This window comes from Pleurodeles waltl, chromosome 3_1 (assembly GCF_031143425.1).
Source record: "Pleurodeles waltl isolate 20211129_DDA chromosome 3_1, aPleWal1.hap1.20221129, whole genome shotgun sequence".
NCBI lineage: Eukaryota > Metazoa > Chordata > Amphibia > Caudata > Salamandridae > Pleurodeles > Pleurodeles waltl.
Window position 1 is genome coordinate 980,677,953 of NC_090440.1, and position 24,481 is coordinate 980,702,433.

Sequence of the window (24,481 nt, forward strand, 5' to 3'; positions counted from 1 at the left end):
TTTTAAAACAAAAAGGGGAAAAAGGGCTGCAGAAGAATGCTTGTGGTTTTTTCCCTGAAAATGGCATCAACAAAGGGTTTGCAGTGCTAAAATCACCAGCTTTCAGGAATAGGCAGACTTGAATCAGAAAACCCAATTTTTCAACACAATTTTGCTGTTTTACTGGGACATACCCCATTTTAACTATTTTTTTGTGCTTTCAGCCTACTTCCAGTTAGTGACAGAAATGGGTATGAAACCAATGCTGGATCCCAGAAAGCTAAACATTTCTGAAAAGTGGACAAAATTCTGTATTCAGCATTGGGTAATTTGTGTAGAGCCTATAAGGGTTTCTCTGTTTTACTCTGTAACTTTTTCCTGCAATGTCAGATTTTTTTAAAGCAATATACCGTTACGTCTGCTGGACTCTTCTGGTTGCTGGGATATATAGGGCTTGTAGGTTCATCAAGAACCCTAGGTACCCAGAGCCAATAAATGAGCTGCACCTTGCAATGGGTTTTCATTCCATACAGCAATTAATTTGCCGAAATATAAAGAGTGTGAAATAGGTATCAGGAAAACCTTTGTATTTCCAAAATGGCCACAAGATAAGGTGTTGAGAAGCAGTGGTTATTTGCACATTTCTGAATTCCAGGGTGCCCATACTAGCATGTGAATTACAGGGCATTTCTCAAATAGACGTCTTTACACACCATCTTACATGTGGAAGGAAAAAATGTAGTAAAAGTCAAGGGGCAATAACACTTGTTTTGCTATTCTGTGTTTCTCCTAAGTCTCCCGATAAAAATGGTACCTCACTTGCGTGGGTAGGCCTAATGCTCACGACAGGAAACACAACATGGACACATCACATTTTTACATTGAAATCTGACGTGTTTTTTGCAAAGTCCCTAGTTGTAGATTGTGGCCTCTGGCTCAGCCGGCACCTATTGAAACCTACCAAACCTGTGCATATTTGAAAACTAGACACCTAGTGGAATCCAAGATGGGGTGACTTGTGGGGCTCTCACCAGGTTCTGTTACCCAAAATCCTTTGCAAACCTCAATTTGGCTAAAAAAAAAAAAATTCTTCACATTTCAGTGACAGAAAGTTCTGGAATCTGAGAGGAGCCACACATTTCCTTCCACCTAGCGTCCCCCCCCGTCCCCCCCCCCCAAGTCTCCCGATAAAAATGATACTTCACTTGTGTGGGTAGGCCTAGTGCCCGCAACAGGAAATGCCCAAAACACAACGTGGACACATCACATTTTCCAAAGAAAACAGAGGTGTTGTTTGAAAAGTGTCTACCTGTGGATGTTGGCCTCTAGCTCAGCCGGCACTTAGGGAAATCTACCAAACCTGTGCATATTTGAAAACTAGACACCTAGGGGAATCCAAGATGGGGTGACTTCTGGGGCTCCCACTAGGTTCTTTTACCCAGAATCCTTTGCAAACCTTACAATTTGGCTACTAAAAATGCTTTTTCCTCACATTTCGGTGATAGAAAGTTCTGAAATCTGGGAGAAGCCACATATTTCTTTCCACCCTGCGTTCCCCCAAGTCTCCCGATAAAAATGGTACCTCACTTGTGTAGGTAGGCCTTGTGCACGCAACAGGAAATGCCCCAAAACACTATCTGGACACATCAAAATTATCAAATACAAAACTACCTGTTTTTGCGGGGGCACCTCCGTTTTTGGTCCTGGGCTCAGCAGCCATCTAGGGAAACCTACCAAACCCAGACATTTCTGAAAACTAGACACCCAAGGAATTCCAGGGAGATGCGTCTTGCGTGGATCTCCCAATGTTTTCTTACCCAGAATCCTCAGCAAACCTCAAATTAAGCTTAAAAAAATAAATTTTTTCCACATTTCTGTGTGGGATCACGGCACGGGGACAAATTTCCTACTACTCAACGTTCCCTTAAGTCTCCCTGTAAAAATGATACCTCACCTGTGTAGGTGGGCCAAGTGCCTGTGGCAGGGAATAGCCAAAAACATGTCTAAATTGAGTTGGAACCAAAGCAGGTCCAAAAGGGCAGGTTGAAAAAAAACATTTTTATGCTGACAAGTGCAGCATAATTTTTATCGCTGTAGATGAGACAATGTTGGGTGGTAGGAATTTTGTGGATTCCTGCAGATTCCGGAAGGTCCCATCACAAAAATGTGGGACAATGTGTGATTTCCAGCAAAGTTGGAGGTTTGCAGGGCATTGTGGGTAAGAAAATGGTGCGGGGTACATGTGAAGCACTCCACCCTGGAATCAACCAGATGTTTAGTTTTCAGATGTGTCTAGGTCTTGTGGATTTTTCTACATGGCAGCGTCTCAAAGTAAATAAAAAGTGCAGCCCTCACCATTCCAAGTGGGACGATTTTGAGAGTTACCAAGCTGTCATGGCCCAAATGTAAAACCAAAACCTAAAATATTAAAATGTCCTCTTGCTTGCCATGGGTTAAGATGTTTTAGTGTGCGGGGTGAGCTGAAAGACTGTTAGCCCCCTTCAGTTCGGGTGGGGGCATAACCAGGCCCCTACTGGTTGGTAGCAACAACCCCACTATTTTTTTTTTTTCATCTTTCCTGGTATCTGGTGGTCCTTCCAAAAATTGGCCAATCTGCCCCCAAGGAGGATATCGCCAACAGTAATGTTCCCCCATGGGGAGCGACCCTTGCCCAAGGGATGCTGCCCCTCACCCCCAAACAAAATACACACATACCAATCCATGGTGTCTACAGGTTTCTGCCCCATTGGGGGCCAATTGGCCTAACAAAAATAGGCCGATCTTCCCCCATGGGGGGGCAGAAATGGCCTAAATACAATTTGCCCCCCCAGGGGAGTGACCTTGTCTAAGGGGTTGCTCCCCATACATAAAAACATAAAGTAAATTTAAAAAAATATATCCCTGGTGTCTAGAGGCGAGCTGGCTAATTATATTCGGCCGATCTGCCTCTGGTGGGGGGGGGGGGGGCTTGCAGAAAAGGCCTAACAATATTTTGACCCCCCCCTCGGGGACCATTCCTTGACAAAGGGGCCGCTCCCCTTATGCGTTAGTATAAAAAAAAAATCCCTGGTGTCTTATGGCCTAAAAATAATTTCGCCCCCTGGGGAGCGACCCTTGCCCTAGGGGCTGCTCCCCTTATGCGCATGTATGATAAAAAAAAATAAAAAAAATCCCTGGTGTCTATTGGATTCAAATTATATTAGGCCGATCTGCCCCCAAGGGGGGCAGAAATAGCCTAAAAAGAATTTGTCCCTCCGGGGCCCCCCCCTTGCCTAAGTGGTCGCGCCCCACACTTAAAAAAATAAAATTTCCCTGGTGTCTAGTGGTTTAGAAATGGCCTAAAAATCATTTGGCCACCTGGGGAGTGGCCCTTGCCCAAGGAGCCGCACCCCCTTATTGAAATTTACAAAAATAAATAAAAAATCCTGGTGTCTAGTGGGCATTTCTTATGCGATCGGGCATCAGAAATGCTGTGAGAGACAATAATGGAAAGGTCTTTACTTTCTTGTCTCTCCCGCCCCACCTCCTGTGCGATCCGAGGTGACTTCTCATGAGGTCAGCGTGTGATTTGCGCCCTGACGTCATCAGACATCCTTGGGGGTGGTGGGGGGTTGGGGGTGGAAGGGTAAGCGATTCCCCTTCCAGCCCTGACCAGGGGGGTGGGGGGCAGCCCTCAGGGGGGGCAAGGGGGGGGGGAGAACCACTAGTGCTTCCCCCGAGGGCCAGTATATGGACGTAATGGTGACATCCATGGTGCCTGAGAGGCGCAGCCATGGATGTAACCATTACGTCCATGGCCCTCAAGGGGTTAGAATAACTAACATTGTCAGCAACAATTTAATATTATAGTTTCAATGATTTTATGCTTCATTTGATGACTTTATTTTATTTTTGCCCAATGTTCCGGGCTGTTTGTGATGCATTGTGGGTTCTGTAGTGCCAGGCATACATGTTTATCTTTATGAGAACATTTTACCCTCCTTTTGATATTATCTGTTACATTCGCATAACATTTACAATAACTTTATATTTAATTTATCCACTTGGTTTTCTTCCCCAATATTCCAGTTTGGTTGCGGTGCATTCTGGGTTGTGTAGTGCCTTACATGCTCAATTACTTTTATTAGAGCGCTTTGGGTTTCTCTTAGATATAATTTTATCCCTATAAAGAGATGATTCCCTGAACCCATGTGGGCTACACTTTATGTGCCCTGTTTGTTTTTAACTCACCAAGTGATATTGTTTATTATTTATGCATGTTATTTTGTATCTCATACATTTTTTTAAGGCTTACTAGAACCTTTTTCTTACTGAAAGCCATCACATGTGGCTTCTCTATTTTGTTATTTTCTTTTAACCCCACTTTGTCAGATCTTGATCTTTTTAATATCAGTGTATGTTGCTGCATTGTTATATGACACTCTTATTTTGTGAAAAACCAAAGAACCCTCATTTCTTCATTGCACTCCAACTATGAATCTCAGAAACAACAACAATACAGTCCTATACAATTATGCTATGTGCCCACCATAAATGTACATATAATTCTTCATTGGGGTTCAATCCCTGGGGCGTCAGTCTGTAACTCTATTATGTATTTTGATTATTTTTGGCGAAGTAATTTTTCACGGTCCCCACCACGTACCATTTTTGGGATATGATCAATTGCAAAATATTCGAATGCTTGCCAATCGCTCTGATGTTCCAATTCCATATGTTTTGCTACTGTGTAGCTCCTATCCAAATTGACTATTGCCCGAATGTGTTCCAGAATCCTTTTTATTGTTTCACAAATCGTGCTCCGTACGTATTTGAGTCTGCATGGGCACTCTATAATATAAACAGAAAATCTGCTTCTGCATGTTGTGTTGCTTAATTTATTTGATCTTTCCCATTCCTGTTACATATTCCTTTTTGTTGATTACAGTAACGCAGGCCTTGCAATTATTGCGTTTCCAAAAACCAGATTGTGTAAGCCAAGAGGTGCCTAAATCTTCAAAGTGGCTTCTCACCAAACGATTCTTCAAACTTAATACTTTTCGATAAGCTACATGCAGATGGTCTCCTATCGCCTTTCCGATTACTGGATCTCTTTTTAAGACAAACCAATACTTGGTGAGAACCCTTTGTACTCTTTTTGCCTTGGCTGAATATGACTGAATATGACGTTTATAAATCTTATTACTGCTTCCTTTTTTATTTTTTGGTTACTCATATGATATACCAGCCTTGATCTTGTGATGTCATTCAACCTTTCTTTTGACTTTTTGATGCATTTCTTTGGGTATTTCCTCCTCATGAACCTCTCAGATGAGGCTTCCAAATGTTGTTCATATTCATTCGTTTCTGAGCAGATTCTTTTAACTGTCATGAACTCTCCATATGGAATGCCCCATTTTGTATTTGGTGGATGAAAACTATCTGCGTGAATACTTGAATTTGTTGCGTTTTTTTTTCTATGTAACATAGTATGTATTGGATTATTGCTTATGTAAATTTCTGTATCTAAAAATGTAATCCTGGTTTTGTCAATTTGATAAGTGAACATTAACTTTGCTAATTTGTTTTCAAGTTGTTCAAAATACTGTTGGAATTCTCCTTCTGTTCCAACCCATATAATAAAGAGAGGGTCTATGAAACGAAGCCACAACACAATTTTTTTGTACAAACATATCATTTTGTTCTGACCAGGCACATTGTTGCTCAAACCAACCCATTGTCAGATTCACAAAGCTTGGAGAAAATTAAAAACCCATTACTGTTTGTTTGATCTGGAGGTATAGCTGTTTGTCAAAAAGGAAACTTTTATTTTCTAAGCACATTCTTAACATCTCAAGGAGCATGGTGTTATGTTGCTATTATTGTATATTGCGTTATTGTAAAAAAACAAAATCACACTTTTATCCCTACTTCATGTTCAATGTTTGTGTATAGTGCAATATATATATATATATGTGATAAATTAAAATTAGACACAATATAGGGTGTTTTTTATTACAGTAGACCACTTCCACTTTTGTCTCTGACAAATATTTGAGAACACAAAATGGATGTTCAGAACCATCAACATTAAGATGGAAAATGTCTCCATCCTAATTTCCACTCAAACACCAGACCTATATCATTGCCACCACACCGGATAACCATAAAGTGGTAATGGTCACCATTGCTAACAGATGAAAGTAGAGGGATTAACTGATTCTATGTCAGACCTCTTCCACCAATCCATGTTAGTTGAACTCTTTTGAAACCTAAATCGTTTAACACCTGCTTTCTTAGCATGGTGTCTGGTCTGGAAAATAATTGGACTGTGTCCAACCATCCAAACCCTAACACTCTTGCACATACACTGCAATACAAAATAAGGAACACATAGGCAGGAAAACAAAAGTATTAAGAGTTAGATGATGCCTATTAGGAAGCTACATCACACCAAGAACTTAATTTTAAAAAGGAGGATAATTATTGGCTTGAACACAAGTTGAGCTACTAATGTAGCACAATACTACCAAAACCTACAATGAGGTAAGAAAATAAGCTAGTCTGCAGCTATGGTGTTTAAAAAGAATTAGGAAGGCATTTGAAACCCAACTTTCTGGTCACATGACCGTGAAAACGAAAAGAAAGCGAGATAAGAATTAAAATTAAGAAGTAAAGCATTATGTAATTGGCTAATAATACAAAGTGGGCTATAAACCCAGCCCTGCTATAAATCACCACAACTATGTATGAACTATCATTCAAAGAGTAACTTAAATTTCTTTTGTATTTCCATCCATTCATTAATTTTATTTTCAAACATCAGTTTGTTAAATGTTCACAATCAAATGTGCTCTTTCCATTTTGGGTTATCAAGGAAAAGCTTTTCTTTCTGTAAACAAAAAAAAAACGTAATTTTTGCCACAAATATCATATTTAGTGCATGGTCTCTAAACATCAAATTATGATTTACCTAGTATGTATGGATCACATAGATCATTTTACCATCACACACTAATGATGCCTACTATAGTGCTAAGAACCTCCACATCAAACTGGATATGGACAGTATTAGTCCTAGGATGCAATGATTATGCGATATTTGGCTCCAGTTAGGCAAGCATATTCACAATGAATGGGATAGTTGCCATTGTACTGTGATAATTCCAGTATTCCCAGCTGTTGCTAAGATTTCCCATTGTTCTTCCAGTGCATCAATATCTGTGTGTGTGTGTGTGTGTGTGTGTGTGGTGCACATCTACAAAAATACGAAGACATGTCAACAACGTTTTTGTTTTTATTCTTTACCCATTTTCCATGGCTCGTTATTGACAAGTTAAGGAAATGGTCAGCCACTAACGAGTAGTGCCACGGTGTTGCATAGGATGAGTAGTGACTAGGGACTGCTCCTAGTGAGCAGCCTTGGCGTGTGACTGTCTGGCACTGGTGAGCAGACATGGAGTGGGACTTCCTGTGTCTAGTGAACATCCACAGTGGTAAGACTGCTACTGGCGAGCAAAGGTGGTGAACTGTCACTAGCGAGCAACAGTGAGTTTGCAAGTGGGGCTGTTGTTGGTGAGCAGTGCAAAGGAGGAGACTGCAGTTGCCAAGTTGCAGCAGGGCTGTTGGTGAGTAGCAGGCAAGTTCAATTTTTCAGACAGCAACAGAGAACAGCTTTTGGTGAGCAGTGATGGGGACAGCCATTGGGAAGCAGTGGTAGTTGGGTTATTGTTGGTGAGTAGTGGTGAGAGAGCAGATGGCAAGCGGTTGCAGGGTACTGTTGCTGTGGAGAAGTGGTGGTAGTATTGGATGTTTGGTAAGGGGAAGCAGGGGACTCTGGTTGATGAACAGTGGTGGTAGGACTATTGATTGCGAAAAGTAGAAAGGGTTTATGATGGCAAACAGTAGCATGACTGCTCTTTTGTCAAGCAATGTAGAAAGACTGTTCCTGTGATTCTTTCATGAGGCTCCAGAGTCCTGGATATGGAGGCATTGCAAGCTGTAGGTTTGCATGGATGGACTTTTCAGGAATCTTTTGTAGAACTAAAATGATGCATATAATACATTTACAGGAGGTGTCAGGAAGCCCTTTTCATTCATTGTCCTATTGTTGTCATTCATCTTTATTTCTGCCCACTTCATCATACGGCATAAGAAAAAGGGTCATGCCACTTATGCCATTTACTGACCAGAGAATGGTGGAATTCTGCCCTTTCACAAGGAGCACATCCACACACAATGTAGTTCCTTTGCGTACCCCGAACTGTTACAGCAATGTATGCCTTTTAGAGAATAAAAAACTTTTAGCCAATTTATTTTTCGAATGGAGTGACGGGGCCACGGCAGCTTCCCCAGCAATAAAGGTTTCCAAACAATGTTGAAAAAACAAGCATTGACAAATTCAAAAGGCTGACAAGCCAACAACAAACCTGTTAGCTTTTTTTTTTCTTTCTTCTTTTGCTGTTTGATCCCTGATGGGCCTTCTAGGTTTGAGATACAGAAAGGCTTGTTTATCGTTGGTGGGATTTTCAAAGACTGTAACTGGGGCCAATGGACAAAGAGGGGGTTTAAGCACTCGTGGCTAATCTGGCCCTGCCTGTTTTGGTCTCTTATCGCAGTTCATGAAATAACAGTTTGCCAAATTTCAGGCAAAGCCTTAGTTTAATCCATTTCACAACTGTAGAATCACAGATTTAGGACCAAGATCAGTGGGGTAAAATTCCAGGTGTGCGTTTTTATGTATGTTACTTTGTTTTATTCGTGAAGACCCTGTGCTTAAGATGTCCTAGTAAGTGTGGAGATGACTAATACTGCAGAGAAAGGTGACACCGCCGAATTGCCGTTCCTAGGCTAGGAATTTTTGTATTGATAGCATAGCAGTTCTTGGACCTGTTAAGAGAATCACTGACAGATGAGGCGCGTCGATCTGGCACTGGAAGCCTGATGGTGGGAAGCCATAACATTCTGTTTGCTCGCTGGTGCTGTTCAAGAAGAACTTCCTTCATGTTTGCCTGTAACAGATCTTGGGAAGGTTGCTCTATTATAGTTCCCCGTTCTTTGTGCATAACCCTATGGTTTCCCGTTCTTTGTGCATAACCCTATGGTTTCCGCTGCCCAACTACATGGCCTTCAAAAACTGTGCCTGCTCTGGGCAGCGTTGAAAGTGTTCTGCACTCCTTCTGCTGTCTGACCTTAACAGTAGAGACATGATATTCTGTCCCCCTGAACACCTTCCGCTACAGTGCTTTTATGTACATGATCCATTACCTGTACCAATCTGAACCTAGATATTATTTGGGGAGGAATCCAGCGGAGTGGTCCCCACCTCAAGATAAGTAGAGGCATGCGCGCCAGGTAGACTTAATAGTGCACATGACCCAATTTGAATATATATTGGAAAAAATTACAAGTAGGATGGGAGTGCGGTGGGCTTTTCTACTTGTGACATCTAAACAATAGTATCTATTTTAATAGTGGGCAATGACTTTTTATTGCTAATTTGTTGCTCCTGCCTCCTGTGTGCATGCATGCGCACACTGCCCTTCCTGACTCCCAGCACTTCTGGTCAGCAGTAGTGTGTAGTGACATGGTCTGTAAAATTATCTTGAACTCCACTGAACGAAGAGTTTTTAATAAGATGGATTGTTTCTAAAATGATCGCTCCCCCAAATCGTCAAACCCACTCACAAGAACCTTTTTTTTAAATAAAATGATACTGTGCATTTTAAAGGACAATTGTGCTGTAGATTTGTTAAAAAGACATAGGTTCTGAAAATGTAGTCATGAAATATTTCAATACTTCATGGTGCACCAGGGAAGCCTAATAATCTCAAGAAAAACTGTAGGCATGCTTGGTGATCGACAATATAAAACAAGCATTTGCAATGCAATAGGTCTCGCATTTGCTTGAGGTAGAACTATTCACGTTTTAAATGCATAACTGGACTGTCCTTGCCACATAAATTGGTCAAGCCTGCTTCATAATTGGATCCCCTCTGCCACATAATTCCAGTGGCCCTGCCTATAACTAAGGCACTTCAATTTCCCTTCAGCAGAAGGAAACAACACAGTTGCAGCCCACTTGCTCCTGACTGTCTTTTGCCCCCCCCCCCCCAAAACCAGTCCAGATTGTAATTTTGTTAATCTATTGAGGAGATCTAACCAGAGCAATCCCCTTTTGCAGTGTAAGGCAGAACAATGTAAACTGGCAATCCTTCTGTAATCTAGGATGTTGCAAAGTAATCCCAATCTCTTGGTGTATATGGCATGCTATAGTAATCAAAGTAATCTCAATCTGTAATGAAATGCAGGGATAAAGTAATCACAGTAACCTTCTTTATTCCCATGCGGAAATCCCCATGGAGTAAATTGCTTCTGCATTGTAATACAAGGGAATGTAATATGGGCAATTATTAATTGCAGTAATCGGAAATGTAGTAACATAATCCCTTGAAACAATATGATAGACTAAATCAACTGTGATTTAATAAAGGGCCTATGCATATAAGCTTCCCTGAATTAATATAGAGCAACAGCAGCTACCTAAGAAGTCCTCCAGCGCAACTTAAACATCATAAAAAAAGACTGTGATGCATAATTAATTCATGTAAAACACAAACAAATCCTTTCAGAGCATCTCACCCTGCCATTTTAGATTGTAATCTCCACAGTCTGCTCACCATCAGCGTCTCACAAGCAAGAACGCATGCTCTAGCGTCGGGGCAAAAATTGCTGTATTGTGGGATTTGTACTAATTTTTAGCACACCACGCTACACAATCCAGCGATAAAAACGTTAATCCTACCCGTTTCCCAAAACCTCACTATGCAGGTGTAGCTGTGGTTTAGAATTTGTAGACCAGTTTCTTTGCCAGCATGCCTCCATGCAGAAGCCAGTAACTCATCCAGTCTGTATCCTGGTTTGTGCAGTGCTACGTAAGTAACAAAATAATCAGGACTACAAACATAAAAAAGAAAATACATAAGACTGGGTGACAAACACTGCCCATCCAGTTTGCATCTCTTTGGCGAAAACTACGATTAACCATTGTGTGGATGTTGTCCGCGTCCCTGCCCTCGTCCTTAGCTGGAGTTAGTGTGTGCTCGCTGGTAAACTGACACCATCGATGCACCGTGGAGGTTTCATCAGACCCATTGATTACAATAACGTACCTGTGAACGAGACCTAAAAGGGGCGGTGTCTGTTGACTTTTTCTGTACCCACTGGCAGAGATGCTCATTGGTGCATTTCGGACTTGGTACACATGGTCCATTGTGTCCCGGGGGCAAAGTCCTGGTGGTCACTTACATACATGCCCCTTAGGATTGCCCCATGTGCTCACAGTGGCACAAACGGTTCTGGCACCATTCTAACTTCAAGCAGCAGTTTCTACTATAACCCTTCGGACCTGCCATGCCACTTCCGACTTGTGATTGCTGAGCTACTCTTGGGAGTACATCAGAACAGACTGGAATACATTTATAAACTCGCAACGCATACATACAGACGCAAACGGTCATACACACATACAAACACCGTCATGCTCAGAAACAAATACAGCTGGAAAAGATCAACTGCAATACCGCTGCGTGAGTTTGCGGTGCATGAAATTTGAAAGCAATTTGGAGCGTGACGCGAAGGGGAGATGGAGTTCGCACTTGAAACTGTCATGGCTGCATGATGTGAAGGGGAGAGACAAAAGAGAAAAGTAGTTTGTCTGCACTAAAATATATGGGTGATCGTGCAATAAGCCATGTAACAGGGTCAGTCTGCAAGGCGATAACAAACCAGGACAAACGTAAGGCACTTACCAACAGTATCAAGGAATTTTTGAAAGGCAAGCCCAAGAAGAAATTAAAGTGATGGGCCTGAGGTGGGTGTGGTTAAAGCCCACAGGTAGGTGACAACACATCAGAAAGCAGCGCTTGCACGCTGCTACGCCCAGCCTAAACACAGCTGGCTGCATGGTCCCCCCTTTTTAAAAATGTTTTTTTTTTTTTTAAAGCCGTACTGCAAAGAATCTTGGATGCTGTACAGCATGACTTAAACCAAAGCTAATAGGCCCCAAAGTCAAAGACCTACTGGCTTGGCCAATTCTTACTGAGAAAAGTAACAGCCTCTGAGTGCTATCTCATATGGGATTTGAAAATGGAGTTTACTTGGGAGAAATATACTTCCTCAAACGAAGATTGTGAAGCACACAACACCGACTTCACTTATGCATAGACAGGGCCACTGGAATTATGCGTCAGGAGAGGGCCAAATTGTGCAGCAGTGAGTAAATTATGCTGCAAGAAAAGGCACATTTATGTAACACAATACGGCCCATTTTGTAATATTACTTCATTATTATTATTTTTTAACGTGGTAAGTGTCTGGGCATTGATTGCACCTCATTAGTACTAGTTTAACATCCAAATATAGCAATAATCAACAAAGTTGATCAGTCCTGCTTTGGAAAGGGCCTACCTCTGTGCAACAAAACATGTTGCTGCCTTTTTTAGTAACTTTTGAACCGTTTGAGCTAGAAACCATTTTTTTTGTTAAAATCTGCAGATTATACGGCAGATGATGGATTATGTGACAAATCTAATTATGCAAATATCGCCACGGTTGCATGATCGCATAATTGCAGTGGTCCTGCACATAGACAGCCATAGCACTCCCGTCCTGTGCGTGCTTCTACAGTTTACAATGTTTAAAGACAGTGGAACCCCAGAATGGGGCTCTTTTAAGAAGATGAATGTTGGTGTTCCTGGCTTTTAAGTCATGGTTTCGTGGAACTTTTTTAATTTTTTTTTTTATACATATACATATACTTTTTTCATTGACCCTTGGAGTCTCTTACTACTGCAAACATGTTTTACTTCTTTGACCCACGTGCCCACCTTTACACCAAATATTACAGAAATTATTGAAGATGGGGTAGTGAACATAGCTTGCCTGTACACCCCACCCCCTTTAGGGTGTCTTTTACTTCAGATGTTTCTGAAGCCTGTTTCCCCATTACTCCTTGTTTAAGGCAAAGCCCATCAAAGGGAAGAAATGCAGTGAAAACTGAATGGCCGGTCAGCACTTAGCTAGCAGTACAAACAGGCATTTACAATGCACTAGAGTCTCGCATCTATCGGAGTTTCAGCTGTTGTAAACTCCCAACCGGATTTTTCCTGCATCAAAAGAAAAAAAACAGCGCGATCGCGCTGTACAGTTCACACACAGTGCAATTATGAACTCAACGGCAAAAGTGCAATTAACGAAGTGCTCAACTTCTGCCCAGGTAGATCGCGCTCCAAAAACAGAGAAAAAGTAGTCCACAACCATAGCGAGCCTCGCATGTTTTCCGTACTTGGTCACTGCTCGAGGAGGGCTAACCACGGAAAAGGCATGACGTATGCGTGCCTTCGACTAATCAAAAGAAGCGGATTGTAACAGGCAAGCCAACTTGCCAATGAAAGACACTGACGTGATGTTGACGGGGCTCCGAGCCCTTTTCTGATACCTAAAGCGTCTCGCTAGCGATACGCATGCGATGCAGGCTCGACCCTAAAAATGGTGACAAACCAGTTTACCAATTTTTTTTTGGGCTAAGTTGTAATTGTTTCTGTATTTTCCCTGACCCTATGAGGCTGTCGTGGCCATATCATTTTAAGCTAGTTAAATTGTTTGCTGTACCTACTGTCGAAATCAGTGTGTAACCTGCAGATCACATGCAAGGATCCATGCTGCCGAAGTAGGCCTTTAATCCTGCCTTCTTCGAGCAAATATGTAATATTGATTTAAGTAAAGCAGCGCGTTTGCCGTGCAACAATTCTACAGTACTTTTGAAACAAGCTCCCTTGAAAGCAAGTTAATGAATGTGGCCAGGCATCAGTGGCTCGTCTCGCAGTACTATGAATCTGAACAAACACTGAGTCATTAGCATTGCCCGTTCTATCATGTGGACAGGTTTTGTGCTGGTGTCCTGGTGTGGAAATTGCACCGCCTCATCTGAAGGATATCTAGTGGGAAAGCTGTTAGTTGTCCAGCTCGGTGCCTCTGAATGGCCGGTCCGTTTAGTGCTGCAGTCTTGCTGGAATGGCCTCAATCCTCTTCCGCAGTAGAGTGATGTATGTCCATGTGCTTAGTTTGCAGATCAAAAGCTTATCGTATTGGCTATAAATTGACATGTGATTTATAAGACGTCACTGAAAAATGTAAATATGAGTCCTTGGAGTCAGTATATGAGGGGGGCACTGCTGCACTGCCCCCCCATTCCTCCCCCCATGGACACTAAATGGTCACCCACCCGCATTCGTCATTGTAATTGGATTTATATAGCTCTTTCTACCTTTGACAAAGCTTTGAAGCTATTTGCAGCGAGTAGGACGCTACCTACCTAAAAGATGCAAGCCTTTGAAGAGGAGAACATTCTCGGCGCCATAGGATGATGCAGTGAGTTTTGGGACTACAGACCTTCTGCCCTCCTTCAAAACTCACTGTTGGTGACGGACACCTGCAGTAACCCACTCTGGTCCGTATAAAACGGAGGGAGAATAGTTGCTATACGCAATAGAAACCAGGCACACGAACCTTGCAGGTCAGACATGCCTCACACGGGCCAGGTACAACCTAGCCAGCAGCAGTGCAAGAATCCTGATCCAGGTACAGGAGCCAGTGCAAGGTTCTCCACAGGTGCAGCAGCAGGCAATATTTGTAATATACTCCCAACAGGCAAGCTTCTATAACGCACAAAATGCATATAGCACAGGAAACAGTAGTGCAAGCTTCCAAAACAGACTGGTAAATACAGCACAAGCAAAAAAACATATCCACCCCGCCCCACGCAAGCTACCAACATATGGTGGTCACCAATGTGTAGATATAGTTATGTCAGAGTTTCCATAGAAAAATAATATTTTATTTTGCAGATTACTTTCGTGCCATTTTACAAGTCTGCATGAAACTTAACTAAAAAGAAGTCCTTCCACCTCAGGTCCTTTATATTGACAATTTTGCAGTGATCTGTCAAGAGGCGGCCAAGAGAAAGGTGTGTTCTCAAAATAATGTTTTCCCATGTTAATTCCCATAGGAAACTGGGCTCTCAGATACAGAAAAAAACAGCTGAATGGATTTACACCAAATGTGCAAACATTTAGAACGTTACTCTGAAAGCTTCCTCTTTGTAATTTGGTGTTAAAATGTTTTAAAGAAATCGGTGCTTAAAAGGCTGTTGTTGAGTATGAAGGCAAGCAGAAGTTTGAAAGGTTAGTGTTCCATGCTAGATTTAGGGGATAGAGAATACATTTGAGGCAACAATACAGTTCAATGATGTAAAAAATTAGGTATTCAGTTATGTCATCTGTGGCCTCATCAATGGTGTCATTTAACATGTCATTAGTAGTGTAATATCTGTTGCGCATGTTATAGTTATCTAAACTATATGGCAAATTTCAGTGTTTTTTCGTTTTTTAATGTTCTTATATAATTTCAACAGCTAACTATAACGTCACTTCGCTCTTTTCAGTGACTGTCTTTTTTTAACACACGTTAATATTCATTCCCCCCCACCCCCCCACACCTCTGCTCTGGCCCCTTGAGTTTGTGGGGGGAACTCCAAGACGGCCACCTCAATTTTGTGAGCCCAGCTTTTTCCCTGCTCCCTAATACATCCCAGTGATCAAGGATTCCTAGGAGACCTAGATAAGGAGCCCCAGACTTTTCTGGGAAATCTTATTTGTTGAAAGTGTTTTCTACTGCTACCCGTGCCTGTTTACTGCAGACTCTGTGTTTCAGGCAGCTTGGCCTTTTAAAGTGCTGTTTTTTTTACCCGGGAATGTTTGAAATTTCCCTCCTAGTTTGTGGCAAAAGACTGCATAAAGCCCCCTCCCCCTTCTTTTTTTAAGTAAAAAGGCTACGTTCACCTCAGTGGCTAACCAGAGTGTGTTTAGGAGACTGCTAAATCTGTTCCTGTGATTTTAAACTTGTATTTAGAAACTGTCTGTCACATGTTTTGCCTTGAAAAGCCAAATTTCTGAATGCGCGACAAACAGTATTTCAGTGTTTATTTTTTTTTTTTTTTACATCTCTCCCTTACCTGGAAAGTAGACTCTGCTAGCTTGGGAATGTGGGTTCAGCCTGTCTGTATCCAAGGAGATTATAAATAGAGCAGCAGCTGCCTCCTCCCTTCCCACAGGGGATGGGGCTTCAGTTAACTTGGCCCTTATATAGGTTTTTATTGGTTGTTGCATATGATGTTGAGATAGGTTGTTGGGGTTGGTCTTTCTAGTGGCTTAGGGTTGGGTTTCTGATTGGTACTAGGGTTGAGATTCCTATTGGCTCCTGGTTTTTAGGGTTGGGGTTGTGATTGGTACTAGGGTTGAGATTCCTATTGGCACCTGGTTTTAGGGTTGGGGTTGTGATTGGTTGTCAGGAATGGGGGGGCTATGATTGGTGAATAGAGTTGGGTCTCCCATTGGTTGTGTGATTTAGGGTTGCAAATCTGATTGTTTAGGGTTTGGACTAGGTTTCTATTGGCCAGTAAGGCTATTTATGCCTAGGGCTCAGGGCTTCTCAGTCCGGGCGTCAAGACTTAGGGCGGAGAGGACAAGGGCAGTTGCCTGGTCGGGCCTAGGGCCCGAAATGCTGCCCATTTCTCCATTGACAAGAAAGGACCTTACTCCCTACACATCCATCAACATGCAAACACATTATCAGCAAAGACATCCAATTCCTGCATCAAAAACTAACCTCGTACAGATTGCAATGTCTCATCAACCAACACAAAACCTCATATACCACACCTGTACACATAAGCACCACACACACCTACAACAGTAAAACACCTTCATTCTCACAGCAAACACTACTCTGTCCATTCCCACGAACACAACCTGCCATCACCCATACAACACACAACCACTTTATACATTACTCTCAGCCATCCAGATCCACACTCTGTTCATACAAACCAACAGCACTATCCTCTAGTTGCTCCACATAGACCCCCTTTTATCATGACAACACCTAAACCCAGCCTTCCAACACACCATCTACAAACACCCTTCCCCTCTTTCCACCAATTACACACAACCATACAATCCTAACACTCCACTCCATCACACATTTTATCTCTTCCAGTCATCACAAATAACAAAAACACCCCTGACACACATCATACACATCTCCAAAACACATCAATACCCCCTGTAATACTCTTACACCACTCGCCTCGCATACAAATCCTTCATAGAAAACCACTACAATATCCCCTCTCACTATTCCACAAAAACAATAGACCACACACATCAGCGCGTCAAAATAACACAAACTTTCATTATACTTTACATCACACCCACTTTCACCCTCATGACCCCAACACAGCAACATTCATTCACCCGCCTCTCATCCATTGCACAATTTAGAACCTTACTTTATGATCCACATGCTCCTCCACCACCCGAACCCTTACTCCTTACACACTAAACAAATGTAAACAAAATAAACATGCCACTCTTAACAACTTTGCATCCCCCTTGTCTATTACATAAGTCTAACCTACAAAACAATGTACACTCTTCATGTCTCTCCCAGCCACCAAGTCCACCACTGACACACAGACCCATCAAAATGCTTCCTAAGCCTGCTAGAAGAGTAACACTATATTGAAAAACAGGACTATTGTGACACTCACACAGTTATCCCAACTAACACACCTGCCTAAAGCTCAAAATATACTGCTCACCCTTCTCCTAAACAAAACACACTTTTTCTAAACTGCCAGCTTATAAATGCTTGATCATTCTAAACAAGCTACACATCTACGACATGCTCACAGACACACAACCTGACTTACTAATCATAACAGAATCATGGTTGGGAGATGACATGGCCCCAGTGTTGCATGAAGCCGTTCCTCCGGGCTGTCAAACCATCACACAAAACCATATAGGCAAGAGAGGAGGTGGACTAGCAATAATATTTGAACAAGCAATAAATCTCAGTAAAACAGACATTTCCATACAAGGGTTGTAAAGCCCTCCTCACCAGATGCCACCCTACTCCAACTTTCTCATTCTTTACAGACCTCCACCTAACAACTCAACATTCCCAGATGCTTTTCTAGATAGTCTCAAACCTTGGTACATTATACTCAAAGCTATGCATTTTTGGGGACCTAAATATTTGGTTTGACAAAGCCAATATGCCCCATCCAAAAGCTATCACCACTGGCCTAGTCGCATTGAACCTACATCAGATTGTACACAGTCCAGCACACATCCCTGGACATATCCTAGATGTAATTTTTGCTAAGCCTCAACTAGTTTCCGTTCATAGCATCATGCCAATCACATGGTCAGACCACCATTTGATGACTTTCCAACTTAAAACACCACAACTCAACACACCCCACAAATATTTACATACATGCACCTATCGACCATGGAGCAAACTCAATTTTGATGACTTAGAAACACAACTAACAGCCAACACAGATGTAGAGTCAATTGATTCTGTTCCAAAACTTGGAGTGGCTACAGGGAGCTTTTGATATCCTAATACTACTCAGAAAAACTAAACAGGACAAAAGAAAACCAACATCTAGGAAAAACACAGACCTCAAAAGATAAAGCAACAAATCTGAAGGTTGCAGTTGACCTGGCTCAAAATAAACATTGAAGACAAACTGCAGCTACACAAACTTAACAGAAGATACAAAAGATCAATCAAAAAAGCTAAAAAAAAAATAAAAAAAGCTACTACTCAGACAGAATACAAAATGCTAAATCTTCAACCAAAGATTATGTAAAATGTTCAGTGAATTTCAAAAACTTAAATGAATTGAAGGAAGTAGTCATCCCACTACTCAAGATTTCACAAACAAACTGCCAACTCATTATTCAACCAAGGCAGACACATTGGACTCCTATTTAAAACAGAAGAAAAGCATCAGCACCAACCCCTTTCCTAAAATCCGCTCTAAAAATAAATCAGTCCAGCCTCTACAGTCTTTCAAACAAATATCACAAGGTGAATTTATGGATTTGGTCAAAGCAAGCAGGCCTTCCGGTTGCCCTTCTGACCCTTGTCCACCACACATCTTCAGGAACATTCTTTTATCTACTTCTGCTGCCACACCTGTAATAAGAATCATCAACAAATCTTTAACTACAGGAACTTTTCCTGAAGATCTGAAAAAGGCATACATACATCAGTTATTAAAGAAAACAAACCTAGACCCGCAGGACCCCAACAACTACAGACAAATTACAAATGGACCTTTCCTGAGCAAACTGATAGAAAGAACAGCATTCACCCAGATGTCGCAATTCATTGAAGACAATCCCATACTTTCAGACTACCAAACTGAATTCTACCCAGGAAGAGGCACTGAATTGACACTCATAGCAATCTGGGATGATCTTAAAAATACAGTCAACCGCAATGGAGTTGCTGCACTACTTCTCTTGGACCTCTCGGCTGCCTTTGATATGGCTGACCATGACACCCTAATTCAAAGACTCCACAAATCCGGAATAGAAGGTACTGCTCTTGACTGGATTACATCCTGCATTCAAAACAGAACTAATATTATCTATTCTCTCCCCTTCTCGTCCAAACCCTACCTCATAAAATCAGGGGTCCCCCAAGGATCAATCATCTCACCTTTGCTTTTCAACATTTTTATGTTATCATTACCAGAACTGATCAATGATTTTCAACTCGCATGCTACAACTATGCAGATGAAACCCAAATACTACTTAAATTGGAATGTCCAAAAGACATTGAAAACTCACAAATCTTCAGTTGCCTCAGAGCTGTTGATCAGTGGATGACTTGGAGCCATCTCAAACTAAATACCTGCAAAACAGAAATACCCATATGTTATGACTGGAAATATTATGACCACTGCGCGCCTGGCCTGACTATCTCGGACCACCTCCTCAATTATCTGAGAAAGCTAAAAACCTTTGAATTACCATGGACTCCAAGTTAACAATGAATGCCCAAGTGGACAAATTAGCACTAACGAGCTTTATCACCTTGAAGGCTCTGGGGTGCATCTTCCCCACATCGTATTTCCACACAAGATGCAGGTTACTATCTCACTCTTGTACTATCCAAACTGGATTATGCCAATGGCCTCTACAAAGGATCATCTCCATCTAATATAAAAAAAAACTACAACGTATTCAAAGCTCCGCTGCCAGGCTACAATTGCACGTAAAGCCACAAGCCCACATCTCCCCTGCCTTGAGAGCACTACACTGGTTACCCATTGCCAGAAGATCCACCTTCAAGCTGCTTTGTTTCACCCACAAAGCTAAACATATAAAGCAGTACCACTTTTTATCAGAAACAAAATAACCAAATACATTCAACAAAGAAACCTCCGCTCAAAACTGGCACCCCGCCTTAGAACACCACTATACAAGAAAGCCTATAGGTGGTACATCCTTCTCCATTCAAGCAGCCAAACTTTGGAGTTCATTACCCCCCAAATATAAGATCCACAGATAACTATCTTGTCTTCAGAAGACTACTCAAGAGTTGGCTCTTTCCTTCATAACCACCATATTCAAACAGCAATGGACTGCATATGCCTGTGTTGATAAATATTTTTAATCTGAATGCATATATTCTAGATATGTATAGTTCTTTAGGAAATCTGTATCACTAGTATGTCAAGCAATAAATTATACACATACTCTTTAAACCTGTTTAACAAATGTATATTTACTCACGATTAAATATGTATATGAATATGTGTGTAAATAAAATAAAATTCAAATTATAAATAAGTAAATTAAATTTGTAATTAATAAATTTAAAAAAAGAAAAATGTGTGTGTGTATTTATGTGTGTGTGTGTATATATATATATATATATATATATATATATATATATATATATATAATTTATAAATAAACATAATATAAATGTACTCTCTTGTAACCTTTACTTTGTCTATCCATTGCCATATGTCATGTCTCTATTAGTCTATCCTCCATCCCCACTCTGACTCACCCCAAACCCATTCTACTACTTTCAATCCAAAATAACCCTGCCTAAGCTCTTCCCTCCTCTTCCACATCTAGCTCACCCAAACCTCACTTTACTACCATGATCTCCCAAACAACCCTGCTAAATTCTCCCTCATTTATCTCACATTTGACTCACGACCCCTCCTGCTTCTATGATCTCCCCAACCCTTTCCACAGACTCTTCCCTCCATCCCTCCTTTACTCATTCCAAGCCTCATCCTATTACTATAACCTCTCAATTAACACTTCTGGATTCTTACCTCCTCTATCCTTCCATTACTCTAGTCAATCCAACTAATAAACTTTAATATTCTCTGCTCAAATTAACTCATAAAAAATAATAAACTGAACTCCCATTTCCCTATCCTAACCCACCACTAATTCCTCTTGGGTTCCAGAGTAGGGTGCTACTCGCTGAAAAGCGCTTTGACGCCTCATCCGGGGTAGTAAGCGCTATATAAATGCTTTTACTATACAATTACCAGACCTAACTGTAAGGTAGCTTTAACCTTTGTGTTTTTAAGTGCCTATGTGGATGCATATATGTACCTTATGCACACGTGATAGGTGAGCATCAGCAGTAGAAGGTTCCTTCATACGTAGAAAGTGTACGGATAAGGCAAGCTCTCCGTACACTCTGAACAGTACAGGGCAGGCAGCCGTTATGTTAGTTGCCTCGGATTATATATGCAGCTGCTGTGCAGCGGCTTGCACGCCGGCCTCGCGCACATAGCAAGGGCTGCAAGGTTTAGCTGAACGCTCTAGGCTAATGAGGCCAGATTTGCTTTTTTTCCTTTTCTTTCAAAGCAATGATTAGCGGAAACTAGTTTTATAATTATAACGAATTGCCCGCAATTTCCTTTGTACAGTAACGAGATGCTCTTCCTCTGGTGCCTGACTGCTATTTATATCATCACCCCCTTGAGGTTGCCTGGTGGGTGTCTGTGCCCGCAGGTGGATGGCATCGCTGCGCTGCCTTCTGGTTGCCACCTCGGGCTCGCGCCACCTCCTTAAGAGTGAGATCTCCGCAGCTCCTGTCACAGGGGCTGCAGTAGCGGGAGTGCAGCCTTCTCGGAGCCGGCACTGCTCAAATATTAATCGCCGGTGTTTTTTACAGTGTGGTACAGAGGTCACCGGCGCCTCCTTCTGCCACGTGCCCCAGTGCCAGCAGAGCGCTTTCGGGCTCTTTCCCATCCACGAGTGGGTTCAACTCCGAGGGCATTAAATATTAACTTGCTTTCCTACACCGTTTCATAATGCACATTAGCCTTCCTCAGCACTGTGACTATCAAGCGTCGCTGTGACCCAATTTAGTATTACTTGATTACCGACTTTGGAAGGATGGAAGGCTGCGTTTGCCTTACCGAGAATGGCGTTCGAGTACTGTAGATTAAAGTAGGATACAACTTTACTAACAAATCCCTATGCTTTGCTGGAGTGAGCACAATGCTGAGTAGTCCAGAGCAGGTGCCTGCGTTAGGCTAAGGAGTAATGGTAGAGGGTAGGATAAAGGGTAGAGTAAACCTTTGTTAAACCTGGAGTTAAGAGTAGAGTTTAAGTTCACCGTATTCTTCTAATGTTAGGCAATGTATAGAATTGGCATGTTAATGTTACACAATGACTTGGAAGTTATTGTTATCAGTGGACAGAGCATATGCTAATCATATACTTCTTGGTCCATGTTAGAGGTATGGTGATGAGGGGTGGGGTCTCCCATAAAGTAGCGTGCAGCGCACAGTAGACGTCAGCAGCAAGTGTTTAATTCCCGTAGCTATTTATGCGTGTGTGTATGGATGTATGGATAGCTATATATGTGTATGTATGAAGATTATATGCCCCCTTCCCATTATTTAGCTGCTTTTGACAGCGAAATGGCGTCAAGGAGTCACAGACAAATTTCTGCCTTCGGATTGTTGAAGCCTCTGACATACACCCATGTTTTGAGGTGCAGTCCTCCTTAACTGGCACCTCCAGAGCACTCTGTCATTGCCCTCTAGGCTGAGATGTAGCATCACTTGTTATTCCAGGACCTATACAAGAACTGCTAATACTCCTCGTTCCTGTTGTGATGCTTCCACCTTTTCTTCTAGCACTGGAGCCCTCTTTTAGCTCTGCAGATTCACCTGAGCTCTGACCTGACCTGCAGCTCCCTCTCCCGGTTTAGCACTTGAGCCTTCACATCTCTGCTCATGAACGCCTTTCTTGACCTGCTGCAGTTCCCGCTTTTCCAGAACTGGGACTCGCACAACGCTCAACATGTCCACCTCAACCCTGACCTGCAACTCTATTCACAATTGTTATTGTTAATCAGACCGGAGTTTGCGCATCATCTACAAGAAGTCGGTATAGCATTGGGGCTGCTTTTCATTTGTCTTGGGAGTGACTTTCCAAACCTTTCTATCGCAGACCTGCTTCTGATTCGGTTTTGTTGAGGTGTGTGGTCAGTGTATATATTTGTTTCAGTGAGCGGAGTGTCTCTTGGTGTGTGGGTGTGTCTGAGATTCGAAGGGCGTTGTAAATTGTGTGTGCAGTTCCTCGGTTAGTACAGATAGTCACTGCCTAGCTGTCCGCTGCCTGACAACTGATGGTTTGTTGCATGTAAAAGCTAGCTGTTGGATATTGGATCCTCGCTGGGTGAATGCCCAGAGTTGTCCTAGTATGTGCTGCTGTGGGGTGGTGTGGTATGTCTTGTAGCGCAGTGCTGCTGTGCACATAAAGACATCTGGTCATCCAACAGGAGGGACCAGCAGGCATCAGGCATCCCTTGTTCCCGCCCAGCCTGCAAAGGCTGTCATCCAACCACAAAAGGGCGTTTGCTGGTGCATTCCAGTGAAGAGCAAATTCCTGACCGTTGGTCTCCCTGTAGAGCATTTTCACCTTCACCTCCCACTGCTGATAGCTGGTGCACCCCCCTACAGCCACTAATGGGGCAGAAGTTGGTCAGTGGATATGGTGAAAAAGCTCTTTTTAACAAAGGGTTACTTTAAGCTTTGAAGGGAAGCTGAAAAAAACAGGAATTGACCATTGCTAGCCACGTTGGGCGAAACAGATAAAACCCTTCAGTCTTATTAACTGCAATACTATTGCAGGCCCATGGAGAAGCTTCCGCTCAAAGAGTCAGTACCGTTTAAAGCAAAACCACAAAATCCTTCCAAGGGGACGCTGGATTGCACCCATGGGTAATATTCTTAGATGACAGCAGTGATCTAGTTGTATCCTTTCTCAAAGCTGGGGGCTTGGAGTGGAAGGCAAGAGTGAAATAAAGGCATCATCTGATAGCTTTGGGCAGATAGTTTGGTTCGTATCGTTGCTGATTAGTAGAAATAAAACTAACATTCAGGTATATGGACTTGAGAGAGTTTGCATGGGCCATATGACCAAGGCGTTTGTTGTGGCTGAGGATGAACAGGATACATGTTGTAATGTTAGTCCATGTATAGACTGAAGGACTAGACTGATCAGCCGACCTGCACTTTCTGGATCTTGTACTTGTTTTATAATA

At 42.1% G+C, this 24,481-nt stretch overlaps 1 protein-coding gene across 5 annotated transcripts in view; it reads left to right on the forward strand.

Annotated features, from left to right (window-relative positions):
• PHACTR4 (phosphatase and actin regulator 4) overlaps nt 1-24,481 on the forward strand; it is a 370,026-nt gene that overhangs the window by 25,881 nt on the left and 319,664 nt on the right. Inside the window, exon 2 of one of the 5 annotated variants that reach the window (XM_069224101.1) lies at nt 4,907-5,094. The exons of the other annotated variants lie outside the window; for them this stretch is intronic. The gene's annotated coding sequence lies outside the window, so the exon portion shown is untranslated. The remainder of the gene's footprint in view (nt 1-4,906; nt 5,095-24,481) is intronic. 5 annotated transcript variants of the gene reach the window in all.